Below are 15,396 nucleotides of genomic sequence, written 5' to 3'. Positions count from 1 at the left end.
AATAGATAAACAGTAGTGCCTTAATTTATTTATTTATAGCTAAGGACGACCTCAAGTACGCGATAGAGTAACAGACCATGGACCACCTGCGTGACTAAAATACTCCCAATTAAGGATATCAAAAGATTAGTTGCTACTTCTGCTCTTTAATTTATTCACAAAATATATACTCACATAGTCACATACCGACTCAATAAATACATAAAGCGAGAATACAGAAGAAGAATAAAATAACAGTTTAATTGTGGGTAGAGAAAAGAGAATCACGTCGATGGGATTCGATGATCAGGAAAAGCAGAGCTTAATTAGGACATGGCCGAAAGAAGCAAAGCTATATTATCATGAAAGGTTACCCATCGAATGAAAAAAAAATCTAAATCACTTCATACCTGCGAGTAAACCCGTCAACCGGATGGACATAAGTTTATAAGTAAAGCTTTAAATATTACAAATATGAAACCGAACCGTTCAAACAGTCCAAAAACCCCTTTTTTTTTTTTTTGTATAGTATATATATATTATATATTTATTAGTATATTGTAGGTTATTTACATATATTATATAAAATATAAGTAAGTTTAAATATTCTTATATATATCAATATACTTAGGTTATAATACAACATATTATATATATATATATATATATAAGTTATATGCTTAAGTTATACTACATATATCTATATATAGTAAGAATATATATAGGTTATAGAACTTATATTATATATATATATATATATATATATGTTTAAGTATACTATATATACTTATAACTTATATATTATAACTTAAGTTATTTATACTATATTTTTCTAAGTTTATAAATAAGTTATATGCTTATATATACTACATAGACCTATATATATATATATATATATATATATATATATATATATATATATATATATATATATATATGTTTAAGTTATATGTATACTATATATTATAAGTATATTTTAGTTATTTTTCAAGTATATAACCTTCTAGTTTTTAATTTAAGTAGATGTATATTATAAGTATATTCTTAGTATATTTTAGGTATATTCCTAACTTAATATAAGTAAAAATATGAACACAAGTAAATAGAAGAAAGCTCAATGAGCCATATATTTTATTCATTCATGATAACATTTATTTGCAAGTTATAGTTTTTTTTTAACTTGCAAATAATACATGAGTTGTAAAGAAATAGTAGAATAATAAAATCACCAATTCTCAATCATTTCGTTAATTCCCCCATATCATATTCGGCCATGGAGATATCTTCAAAGTCTTGCATTTGGTCCGGTCCACTTGCTATCAAATCTTCAATTTCTTCCTCTTCGCCTTCCTCCGCTTCTAAGTTTTGGTTGCGTCGCCCCGATCTAATCCAATCGCGAACGCACACTAGTACTTGCAAGCTAAAGCCGGATAACGAGTGTCTATGGTCTCCAATTTGTCGTCTTCCTTGGCTAAATGCAACTCTCTCGAAGCCACGGTGATACTTGAACCGTAAGGATATCTCGAGCCATTCTTGAGAGTATCGATGACTTGCCTTGTACTTCTTCCACCATACTAAGACGTCCAATTCATCCAGCTCTCTTGATATCCACATTTGGCGCATCAAATAAAAGTTATATTCATCAAAGTTTGCACTAGAAGAAGGAGTTGGTCAGAATGTAAAACTTTTAAATGCGACAAACCCGACATGCCCTTTTTGCTACTTTGAGAAGTAGTAGGGCGGAAGCAACGGTGTAGCACGTTCTTCCAAATTAGAATAACGTGAGAAAAACTTTTCTAAACTCATCATCAATAGCGAGTTCGGCTTCAGCTAAAGATAGTCGAACTCCCTGTTCAATTTCTAAAAATGTATAAATTTGACCAACCAATGCTTTAGGATAAGACACTTTTAAACAAGGATTTAAAAGATAACCCAATATAAATAAAGTTGGGATGGGAAAAAAATACTTCTTAAATTTGATTATCATTTCAAAAATAGCCGCTTGATAACCGGGTTTATATTTATACTTTTGTAAAACTCTAGCTATTTCCGCTAAGTAGGCTAAAATTCCTAAGTTCTCATGGATAGAATTGTTTAGAAAAAGCAAGAGTTGCGTTATAAAAAAATTCTAAGAGTTCAACACATTCTTTAACATCTTCCCAATGCGTAAAACTTAACTAATCATCACTATTAATATTATATTTGCTGTGAACTTGTTGTATGGGAATCCTATACTCATATGCTTGTTGTAGATAATGTAAGTGTAGTCCACCTAGTCTCAATTTCTACTTGAATTTTCCTAGGTCTAAGGTAATTTCCACACAAGCATTCTTAAAATCTCTAAGTCTTCCCCTATTAGCATTACAAAAAAGAAACGCAACCGCATCTCTAACTTTTTGAATAGAATCTTCAAAACACACAAGACCATATTTAACAATTAAATTTAAAATGTGACAACTACATCTCACATGAAAAATATTTTTTAGCGGAGGGTTTAATTCTCTTTTTAAAAGACAAATCGCCTTTGTATTATTAGAAGCATTATCTAAAGTAATACAAAGTGTTTTTCTATAAATATTAAAAAAATCTCATAATAGTAGACATTGAATCCGCTAAAATTTTTCCATCGTGATGACCTTTTCCTTCATCATATAAAAAAGCTATAATTCTTTTTTGCATAACCCAATTGTCATCAACCCAATGACATGTAATAGCAAAAAAATCTAACTTGTTAAGACTAAGACCCAAATCGGTAAGAGAAATATTACAATTTAAAGAATTAAATACATGGCGCAAATAAAATCTAAATTTTTTATACAAATCTATAACATCCGCTCTACAAGTACTTCTAGGAATACCCTCAAATAACGGATTATAACAACGTTGAATGTAAGTAACAAACCCCAAACTCCGAAGGAAAGGAAAATGGTAAACAATTATAAGCTACCATTTTAGCTATTTCTACACGCTTTTTTTTTTTTTTTTTTTTTTTTTTTTTTTTGTCATACTTAAAATTTCTACCGGTTCGTAGGTCTATCGTCATTTGAATACCCCCCACATTTGAACCCGTTTGCTCTCCCCAAACATCCATATGTTTCTTTCTGATATGACCATTTAGTGTACCCGTTCCACCATCCTTACTAGTTCCTTGCCTAAAAGCAAATACTTGTCCACATATGGTACATTTAGCTGTTTGGCTTTCTCTATCCTTAGTCATAAATTTCCAAATTTTAGCGGTTGGCTTACGAGTTCTAGGCGGTTTGTCTTGTGTATGTGATTGTGCAGGACATGTATCTCCTATGGGATTTTCGGGGGCTTGTGTTTCATCATCATCATTAATTTCATTAAAAGTGTCGGTAAAATATTGTTGCATTGCTTCATGACCTAAAAGTGGATTATTTCCACCAACATCAATACCTAAATTAGGTGTTTCTTCCACAAATGTTTCCTCATTAAGCCCACCCCTAACAATATCACTACTACTACCGGCACCACGTCTAAATCTCTTTGCCATTATTAAATAGAATTAATTTAAATCACACTCAAATAAATCACAAGAAAATAAATTGCAACAAATTAAATTGCGAAAAATAAAGATAGAGTTGGAACGAAGGTACCAAATTGCCGGATTAATTTCCAACAAAGTGAAGGTGGCTAGAATTGCAAATTCACCAAAACTACTTTGGATTGTTGCAAAATCACTAACTCCACCAACAATATTATAATTGCAAAATTAATAATTGAAACTATAATAAGACTTTATAATATTTATTTGAGAGAAATTTAAAGTGGCTAATTGTTGCAAAGTAACTATAATTGAGAGATTGAGATTTGAGAGAAAGAGAAGAGTGAATTGGTGTGGATTAAAATGAAAATGAAGAAGGGTTTATATAAGGGGTGGGTGATGGGTTAAAGTGTTAAAAAAAAAGTTGGGGGGGTTGGGGGGAGCAAAAAATGAGTTTATGGCCGTTTGGCAACGACCATTTTTTTGCAAATGGACCGTTGCCAACGGTCCAATAATGCATGCCCAATGGCTATATTATTATTATTTTTTTAATTTCACCGGTTTAACTTAACGGTCCTGGTTAGCCGGGCTTCAAAAATCGAAACCGGACCGGTAAGTAATATACGGTTATAACCGGTTAACCGGTTCAATCGGTTTCGATTTTACCGGTCTGGTTACCGGTTGACGGGTTTACCTGCGAGGCCTTCAAGCATTAGAAAATACATTGGGAAAAAGTGATATAGCTTTTCTGTCTTTCTAATAGAAAATGATGACTTGTTCAACTTCTTTATCAAAAGAAGTCGTTCCAACCGCCCATAAATATTTAACCATAATTAATTCATGCACATTTTTGCCTTATTTCTTGTAAATAATTATGATAGACTAAGATAATCTAATGTAAACATCAAATGTGTGTTAAAAAAATATTAGGTACCCACAGTAGATTGATATTATTAGGTCGATAAAAAAGGTAAGAAATTAGGGAAGCCTAAAATGAGGCGCCGAAGAAGAGAGAACGCAAAAGGCATTCACATGGCTGACCTCTATGTGTGTGTGTGTTTTTTAGTTCTCAATCTCAAAGCTAGAGCATATGTCTTGTTTAAATAGTTTAAATATATAGGCACAAAATTAAAGAAAAAATAATTAAAATTTATGTCTTCAACATGTAATAACATTTTTGCGATGTAGTTTTAAACTGTCACAATTGTGTGATCATAAACATGCCCTCAAATTTGGCTTCAGCTGGCAAGTATGCCCTCCAACTCTGAGTGTGCACAAGTAGGCACTTCAACTTGTCTTCACTTTGTTAGTTGAACACTCCAACTTACAAAATGATCATCTAGATACCTCCAAATTTATGTGGTCACGTCAGCATTTGTGTTTACGTGTTCAACTTCATACAAGTTGAGGTGCCTACTTGTGTACACACAAAGTTGAAGAGCATACTTGTCAGCTGAGGTCAAGTTTGAGGGTTGGTTTATATATTATGCCTAAAAACTTCTTATTGAGGCGAAGTAAAGTTAAATATACTATACTATTTTTAAATTTAGAAGTGTTTTATTCATTATGAAACTAACTAAAAAAATATATGACATATAAACTGAATAGATAAATATATATTTCTACGTAAGTATTGATGATTGATCATGACATGGAAGCAACATAAAGAAGTAGACAAACCCAAAGCATACACAATATGGCTTATCTAGAGTGTGAGAAAAGCCATGTTTTGCGTGATTTCGAATGGTGACATTTACTAATACCAACTTTGTTTGCAATTTCTAGTTCCTCTTAAGATTCTTTTAGAGGAAAAAAATGGCCTACATAGAGTCGTCCCTCTTAAGTCTTATCTACACATACAAATATCATATAATAATGGCAGTGCAAGACAAATTATTAATAGTACATGATTTTTAAGGCGCTCTAAAATACAAAATATATTGCATAAAATGTTTCTTACAAGGACAGAGAGAACATCACAATATTTACTTTATTCTGCACAGGGTACATTCTCTTTTTCTATAGCCATAAATTATGGTTACTCCAAGTACTCAAAAGTCAAAACCAGCGAAGCCATACTGCAATACTGTATAAATTGAAAGGTAAAATAGTAAGCAACCAATTAATAAGTCTTTAAAAGAGATCACCTAATATTTAGGGTATCGGATGATTTAAAATTAAAACAAACACCATGTACGTACGTAAGATCTAAGTTATAATTCAGCTAATTACTAAATAGAAGAAAAGTATCATATTAGTGTATTTTATTTCAAGCTCAAATTAGACAATTAAGAGCCTGTTTGGAAGAGTTTATAACTTATGACTTCTTTTTGTTATTATGACTTAAAAACATGAGCTTAAAGTCATTTTTTTTATCTTATCCAAACACTACAAAAGTACTTAAAAGCTATGTTGACCTAATTAAAAGCATCTAAAATTAGTCAATCCAAACAGGCTCTAAGATTATGTGAAAGACTTAAAAGATATTTGGCTAAGCTTATAAGTTGATCAAAATAATTTATAAGTCAGTAAACATCAGAGTTCTTCTAAGTGAAAAGCTTATAAGTCAAAATTAGTTAAACGCCTTAAGCGTTTTTGCTTTCATCAAGTCTTTTATATTTTATCCCCCCAATACCTTCTATAATCTCTAAAAATACTATTCCTTAAACATATAATATATAATTTTCTATATTCTATTCATTCATCCTTTTATGTAAAAATACTTTATATTTATATTTTATGTAAAGAGATTTAAAAATATTCCAGTCAGCTTAACTTAAAAAGTGTTTATCAACATAGTTTTACCTAGCACACCAATTATTTATTATTTAGTTCAACACTTTTATTCAAACATGTAACTGTTTATTCACGTTATAAGTTTCTTTCAACACTTATATTTATCAGCTAAATCAAACATCATAAATATTGATTTAGTGCATTAATTAACTACCACTTAAATATTTTTCAGTCACAGTAGTAATTTTGGGGCAAGATTAGAGACTGTAGCACAGGTAAGGAACAGAAGAAAAATGCTCTAATCCCGGAATTAGGCACGTGAAAATATGCATGAGGACCACGAATTATCATGCAGGCATGCATTATAACTAAATCTCGACCGTCCAAAATGGAGTTCGTTGAGATTTGGGCCCAATAGCACGCCCAAAATTGCAGAATTCTGAAGTCTTTGTGTAAGTAGGGCCCAGCCCATTAAGCGCAACTTTCTATGGTCCTTTGGAACTTAAACTCGCCGCATTTCCCTGTGTACATTATATTCCTTCTTCGTATTTATATTTTCAACATCTCAGTTTTCCCTAAACCGTTGATTGGAAGCCACGTGTCGAGCATCTAAACCGAGAAACTTACTTGTGGGTCCCCATGAATATTTGGTCATGGATTTAGGCGGTGCATCGATGACGCATATTGATTTTGTGACGTGGAAATTAACCTGATGTTGAATATTTATTTCTCTGTCTTAATCTAAGTGATAGTAGTCCTGATTAATTATGCACAAAGTTTAAGAAGTGAAAGATACTCTCCCAGTCCATTTTTACTTATCTAATATAATGTCCAATTTTATTTATTCAGTTAAGAAATTAAATGATAATTTATCATTTCATATTTATTTTACCCTTGTTACTCCCTATTCTCAATTTATGTAAAACTTTTTATTTTTTGAGATTTAAAATGTATGAACTTTGATCAAAATTTAACGATGTCCTTGTTCACCAGATTAATATGAGAAAAGTTACAAATTATAATACTTTACATGTAGTTTTTAAATATATAAATTTTAATTTTAAAATAAAAAATTAATCTAATCCAATGTAGCTTTCATATGATTTCGAAATTTGCGCTTAAGAAAAGTGTTTATCATAAATTGAGATTTTAGGGAAATATTAACTATTGGGTTGAAAATTTCAAGGAATTGTTAGTGGCTACACAACTTCTAAAATATTTTTGATTGATTTAACAGAACAAATTTAAATTATTTTAAATGATAAATAATAATGAGGAAAATTTCAAATAATGGTATAGATAAAATTGTCATTTTATTAAATTATTTTAAATGATTAATGTCAAGTCAAATAAAAACAATTAAAATGGACGGAGGGAGTAGAATTTTAAAATTTATTCTCTAAATTTTAGATGTTTGTCAAAGCTTATTCTCGAGGCACTCTTTCTCTTGTAGCAGAATTCCCCTTCACTTGCCAAACCTTCTTTTTCCTAATCATATCGAATTAGACATTGTATACCTGATCTTGATGAATTTGCCCGTTAGGCAGGAGTGCAAAATGAACACAAGCTGGAAAACTTGCAACGCCGTCAAGTTTCTTGTCGATGTGGACGAATTTTACCAACCAAAACATCTTATTAAGAATAAAATTAAAATGTTAAGATTAAATTATTTTTAAACATATAAAGAAAATATTTTTTGAAAAACTAAACGAAATGTGTAACATAAATTGGGTAAATAGGGAGCACACTCTTTTTGGAGCTACGTTTTCAGCTTTCACCAAAATAATAAATTTCTCTAACGCGAGATTCGCAAAAGCTGACCTTTTTTTTCTTCAAGCAAATGTTACCTAAGGAGCCGTTTAGATATGGTTTGAAACTATGAGATGAAACTATGATTTGAAATCATGTTTGGACATGCAATTTAGATCTCTTAAGTTGTATTTTTTCTTATAGACATAAAAATCCCACAAGTGTGAAAACTATCAAAATATTCTCAATTCTTATACAATCTTACCAAATGAGCAAGTCATAATTCATAATAAAATTAATACGCTACAAGAAGGCCTTTCTAAAAAATACAACATCAATTGATCAAATTTTAGTTCAATAAAAAAGAAAATTTAACATGAATAGTAATGTAACTACTCTTTAATATAATCCTCCCACATGGTAGACATAAATAAAGATTGGTAAATGGTTGGTGGAGTAATTATTAAAAATATCTACCAACTTATGGGCAAAATATAAACTTATGGGTCAAGTTTTACCTTTAAAAATTTTGAAACCCCAAATCATGCATTTTTGATGATTTGGGATTTGAAACCATGAGATGAAATGCATCTCCAAATGCTGATTTCATCTCATGGTTTCAAATCGCATGTCCAAACGCCTACTAAGTTTCTTGTACGCATTCGCAATTTTTTTTTTTTTTTTTATTTTTTCTAAACAAAACATGCTAAGATTTACTCGATGAAGTTAATTAATTATAATATTTGAACTGATTGAAAGTTCGTCATAAAATATTTGTCGACTCTTAAGATACAAATAATAACACGTAAATCTAGATGGGTAGAGTAATAAATTTGTACTCCTATCTTATATGTAGTTAAAAAAATTCAGTTTAGTATAGTAGTACAAGTTTAGGAGGACGGTTAATTTGGCAGTCAAGAAGTTACCGAGTTACAACTGTGGGCTCAACTAACCTTCGTATGTTAATTTTGTGAAAGAAAAAAATTTAACAATAGTGTAGTCAGTTGTATTGTTATATTATTTAAGAATTTATATTTTTCTTTCTTAAAATTTTTGTCCACTACAAGTCTACAATGCTCCATTTATAATTTAGATCATATGACTAAGAAATTGTCAATATTTGACTATACAATGATGATTTTATCTTAATTAATATAACAGTGAAAAGTAAAAAAAAAAAAGAATAGTACTAGCAGCCAAAACTAAAAGTGAAGTAAAACTAATTAAGTTAATAATGGTGCTGAGAAAGAAGTGATGCCATAATTGACCACAATAATTTTATCCTTAGTCTTATTGCACCAAACATTGAGGTTAATTTAGCATGCTCAATTATTGAATCTTTTTAAACAATTAGGGGCCGAAACTCTAGCTGAAAAAGGACGACAAAAGACAATTTTTCTTCTAGAAAAAGGAAAAATATATATTAGAGAGTGCACTGAAAACACATTAAAAAATGAAATTCAATTATTACCTAGTCAAATTGTATCAGACAATAGGACATTTTTTTCCAATAACAAACAAGATTTGCACCGAAAGTAGTAAAAACTAATCCACTCGTCCAGCAAAATGGGTATCAATTAAACAGGAAAATATCTAATAAGAGCAAAAATACATACTATTATTTAACAATAATTAAGTGATAAAAGCTTGTAAGCAAGATGTCTCTCTTGCATTCATTTTGCTTGGTGCACATAAGTTTTTTCACCTCTACACCCTTAGGGGCCTTAAATTTATTATGTATTTGGACGAGAGTATTATCTAAAATCGGATCAAACTTAATACCACAATCATTGAATTATTTATTCCATATAAAAGGTGGGATTGATAATCCTAATTATAATTCCAGAATAACATGCAATTTTGACCCAAACATCCCCTTAATCCAATAGCTAAAATATGGTGTACTTTGAGAAAGTTTTGATATTTGACTTTATTTTTCACCCATTAAATTATAATAGTATACTATAATCTCAAAACATAGAAATTATATTTCAACCATCGCTATGATTGGAAGAAATGGCATCCCACTATGTTATCAGTAGAAGTACATAAAGATGAACCTTTTTTCACCAAAAGAAAAAGAAGAGTTATTGGAGAAAAAAAAGATGAAGAAAAAGAAGTAATTATAAGTCCAGCTTGCTGGCTAAATCATAAATCAACTAATCATGTAATGCTCTTTTTCTTTGACCTTAGATTGCTTCTATTAAAGCAAAAGCACTTTCTTAAAGTGTGAGATACGTATCAAGAAAGAAAGAAAAAAAAAATGAGAGTGGAGAGTCAATTATCACCATCTGAAAATATCTTATCCTATTTTTTTTTTCCCTTAAGGAAAAACAAAATATGCATATATAATTGGTGTTTGGTCAATCTTGAATAATTTGAGATTGTTGAAGGATGAAAAGATTGGTGATTAATTATTGTCCATCTTATCTTGTTCTTATAATTGATTATTATACCGAACGCAAAATCATCGAATTTTTTGTTGCCATTCATAAATATTTTTTTGAACCATATTTTACATACCATAAAAAGGGTAATATTTTTTCTAATTTTCTTTTTACAGAACATAATAGTACATATTTCATCCTGATGTTTATAATTAATTTGTTAATCAAGTGAAGTTATCAGTTGATTGTGTTTCACTGGCCAACAAAATATACGTTATGAACAAACCAAAAGGAATCAAACAAAAAGTATTATAGATAATAAAATTACAAATATGAAGCTTCAAGATAATTGTTAAGAATTCTTGGATCTATCTCAAAGAAAGAAGAATTTTTTCTTTTTTCTTTTCAACTCCTCGAGAATCTGTAATACGTTTGTGTCAATGTTCTCAGGCTATTTGTGATGCCCATGACGGAAGGCGATTTGATGAGAGAGGGTCAAAGAGAAGGACTGACAGGCTTCTACCCTAATAAGCTTCTGAAGAATGATGCACATGACGTCTTAGGCGAATCTCACATTGAAATGAAAAAAGAAAGTGAAGAATTTAGTAAAATATAATACTAGTTCACATGGTGCGCGCGATTTTAAACTCAGTAAGAACGTGATCCAAAATACAAATTCATAAGATCTGTTGAGCCACAATGAATAATACATACCACGTATTTGGCCTATGACAAATATATATTGGATCTGAATTCTCCTTTTTCCTCAATAGATTTAGTGAAAAAGAAAGAAGGGCAAAAATTCATAGAGAAATGAAAAGCTATACTTATTAATTTGTCACACTAATAAACCATGTAGTTGAGAAATTAACTAATGAAATTGCTTGGACATGGTTTGAAATCGGAGGCGGACCCCACATGAAAGGGGGAGGCACTTCGGAAAAAATTATGTATATAATGTGTATATACTTTGAGAAAATAGTATATATTTAATTGTGCACTCTAACAAATGAAATTGTCTTGGGGGGCACGTTGGTTAATCGTTGCTTCCTTTACATGTCACCCCGATCGAACTCGAATGTTACTTTTAATTATTTTTTTGAGCCTATTTTTAGGAAAACAATAAGCGTTAAATGAGCTCGCCTGCATTCGAACCCGCATCTACCATAGACAAATTTGCCTTTAGCTAATCGAGTTATCTCTTTCATTCGCTTCACTGTATTAAATTTTATTTATTAAACATATTTGACTTATATACTTGTATTTTCGCCACTGCTACGCTATTAATGATCGGTCCGACACGGTATTATCCCTCAGTCGTCATTAAATTTTTTGTTGGCGTTTATGTTAAGATAATGGTGCTCCCGCTGTCTTAAAATTCTGGGTCCGCCTCTGTTTAAAACCATGATTTGAAATCATGTTTGAACATGCAATTTGGATTTCTTAAGTTGTATTTTTTCTTATAGACATAAAACCCCCAAAAGTTGTGAAGACTATCAAAATATTCTCAATTCTTATACAATCTTACCAAATGAGCAAGTCATAGTTCATAACGAAATTAATACGCTACTAGAAAGCCTTTCTAAAAAATACAACATCAATTGACCAAACTTTAGTTCAATAACAAAGAAAATTTAACATGAATAGTAATTTAACTATTCTTTAATATAATCCTCCCACATGGTAGACATAAATAAAGGTTGGTAAATGGTTGGTGTGAGTAATTGTTAAAAATATCTACCAATTTATGAGTTTTTTTTTTTTACAAAATATAAACATATAGGTCAAGTTTTATATTTAAAATTTTTAAAACAATGGTTTGAAACCCTAAATCATGCCTTTTTGGATGATTTAAAATTTCAAACTATGGTTCAAAAAAATGAGATGAAATGCCTGTCTAAACGCTGATTCCATCTCATAATTTCAAATCGCATATCCAAATGCCTACTAAGTGGACTCAGCACGAAAAGGAAAAAAAAAGATCAAGAAAGAAAGCGAGAGGAGATCAAGTATATGAATCGGATATGCACTCCATAGATTAGTCAACTAAGTGCTTGAACTTTATGGCACAGGCAAATGATTAAGATCATCATTATATAAATAATAAGATTTCATTAAGATAATCAACAAAGGTGAAAAAAATAAAAAGAAGAATAGTAGTACTATCATAGTAGGAGTAATAGATTATATTGATCAATATAAAGTGCATGATTCCATTGGCATGGGGAGGTGAAAAAAATGGGGTCCACAAGTGATGATTGAAAGTGAAAGAACTTAGGGAAAAATTGAAATTGGGCGTGCTGCGAGGGGAACACAAGAACAGTATAGAGTGTAGGGAAGTGAGGAAACATTTCTTGTTTGTGTTCTCTGTTTTATGTTCATTTTGTCCCTCTCATAACTCAGTTCTTCTTTTATTCTCTATTTATGCAATCTTCACTTTGGTCCTTGTCTTGTTGTGGGCCTTAATTTTATTCCTCCTAGAAATAAGAAAGTACGTAAAAATTGTGGTATTTAATCACTTTTTAATAGAGTAGTGACCTATGTTATTGGCCCGATCCAAGTTCATGATATATAGTGGTCTCTAAAATCATTATCGACCACAATAGACAAATCCGTGAGGCTTGCTAGATTAAAGAGGACAACACGATAGTGATAGAGTAGTGTGCTGTGTTATTGTCATGATCCAAGTCCATGACACATATTATCTGTTTTAACTCAACATGTCTCATGGATCTATCCATTGGACCATGCCATCATCGAACATGGTGAGATAATTTGTGAGGTATGTTGGGCCGAAGCGAACAAAACTTATGATGGTATGAATCGTGACAAATATTGGTATCAGAGTTGAGTACTCCCTTAATGCAGTGGTGGGTAAACTTCAACGAGCATGCTGAGTTCCTAAGGGGAGTGTATGTAACATCCATAACAGAGGGCGGCCAATCAGGGCAAGTCACGGAAAAAACATTGACATATTTCTAGACATGAATTTTCAAAAGCACATGATACATTAATCGTATCTCACATGAAAATAAGAGAGGAAAGTGAAGAATTACATAGGCTATAAGCTATAATACAAATTATAGGTAGTTTAATTTCAATATATAGCAATAGCATAATAGCAGGTGTAAGTAACTTAAGTAAAATATTGTTATTTTGTTGTAATAGCACTACCTTTAAAAGTTATTATCATATAGATCCTGGTTTTAATGATTCAATTTGAAATTGTGTGACAATTTATTGAGTCCCCCACGCAAACAATTTATTGAGTCCTCAACTTATACTCTATTTTTTTATTTTTTTTGGCAACATCAAAACCTTACAACATATTAATAAGCCACAACATGGGCAGACGATAAAGGTAAACAAGAAAATACAGCGAGGGAAAAAGGTAAAAGATGAAAGCTCAATGATGTTGGATTGTTGGTAATTCCAGTGTTTCCAACGATTGAGTTAGACATGAACTATTCAGTATAATTTTTATAAAATAAAGGGAGGTTCAAAAGTTGGATATATACAATGATAATATAAAGTCATGTAATATAGTTATTAGAGAGTTTCACATATTATGATAGATTTAGACTAAAACATTTAGTATAGTTGGAGAAGTCTACGTATCCACACTAGTAAGGGAGTTTGACATTCATGCTTAGCTTCTTCTTTAATCAACTTCTATAGAACTATATGTATAAACATATATACTTTAGATACGAGGAAACACATATTTGTGGGCAATTTACAGAATGGAAAAAGAAACCTTACAAAAATTTTTGCCCAAATTGCTGAGGTCCGAAATGTAATCACACTATCACACAAATAGACAGCAAATTATCCCTCCTTGAAGTGATTATATTAATTGTAAACCAATAGTTTTAGTGAATCCAATAAACTGTGCTTCGTCCATGGTTTTTTTTTTCTTTTCTTTTTTAAAATAAAAGGCACCAAGTTGGCTACGTTGTTATTTTTCGAGGAAGATAAGAGACAAATATGAAACAGGACTTAAATTCAAGATTGCTTCCTCAAATATCTCTACTGCAGTGTTAAAGAGAAAACTATGACAAGTTATAAGCCCTTAATTATGAATAAAATAAAGTGGGCAATCTGCATGATTGCTCCCAACAAATACACGGACTGGTCTTTAATTTTGTCCCTCAATTTTGCAATTTTACAGATCGGTCTTTAACTTTTGTCATTCACACTATACACAAATAGACAGCAAATTATCCCTCCTTGAAATTATATTAATTGTAAACCAATAGTTTTAGTGAATCCAATAAACTGTGCTTCGTCCATGGTTTTTTTTTTTCTTTTCTTTTTAAAATAAAGCACCAAGTTGGATACGTTATTATTTTCGAAAATAAGAGACAAATATGAAACAAGACTTAAAATTCATTGTAATATCTCTATTGTTAAAGTCTTGACAAGTTACATGAGAACAATCTATGATTGCCCTTCATACGGACTGGTCTTTAATTTTTTGTCCCTCAATTTGCTGATCTTTATGCCTTCAGCTAAAAAGGTATCGAAAATATCGAGTTTTTTGTTCGAAACATTTAGTTAATAATTTAAGCATCTAACTAAAATATAGAACCTATGTGGAGACGACGTAATTTTATAGAGGCAACTTTTAGTTAAAAGTCCCAAGCCTTAAGGCAAAGTTATGCGCAAGAAGATGCCGCATAAGTGATAACAACCTAAATGGAAACTCTAAGAAAAGTAAACAAAAACAAAGCGGAAATTAAAGGATAGATGAGAATTGGGGATGAGAGGATTAGAGGATAAAAGCAACCCAATTGATAATGAATTCTATAGGCAAACTTAGGTATGTTAAAACCTAAACCCTCCTAATTGGAATTCAACCAAAAGAACCTAAGTTACTTGAATTAAAAGAAGACTCAATTTGGGAACCCACAAATGAGCAATTCCAATGGGGATTCAATGGAAATGCAATTCAATTAGCAACTAAGAAATAAAACTCAATTAACCAAACAAACTATGATTAATAAGTAGCTAAACAATCTCTCAACTCACAAGTTTCAT

This window comes from Lycium ferocissimum, chromosome 10 (genome assembly GCF_029784015.1).
Source record: "Lycium ferocissimum isolate CSIRO_LF1 chromosome 10, AGI_CSIRO_Lferr_CH_V1, whole genome shotgun sequence".
NCBI lineage: Eukaryota > Viridiplantae > Streptophyta > Magnoliopsida > Solanales > Solanaceae > Lycium > Lycium ferocissimum.
Note: the sequence above shows the minus strand (reverse complement) of the source record.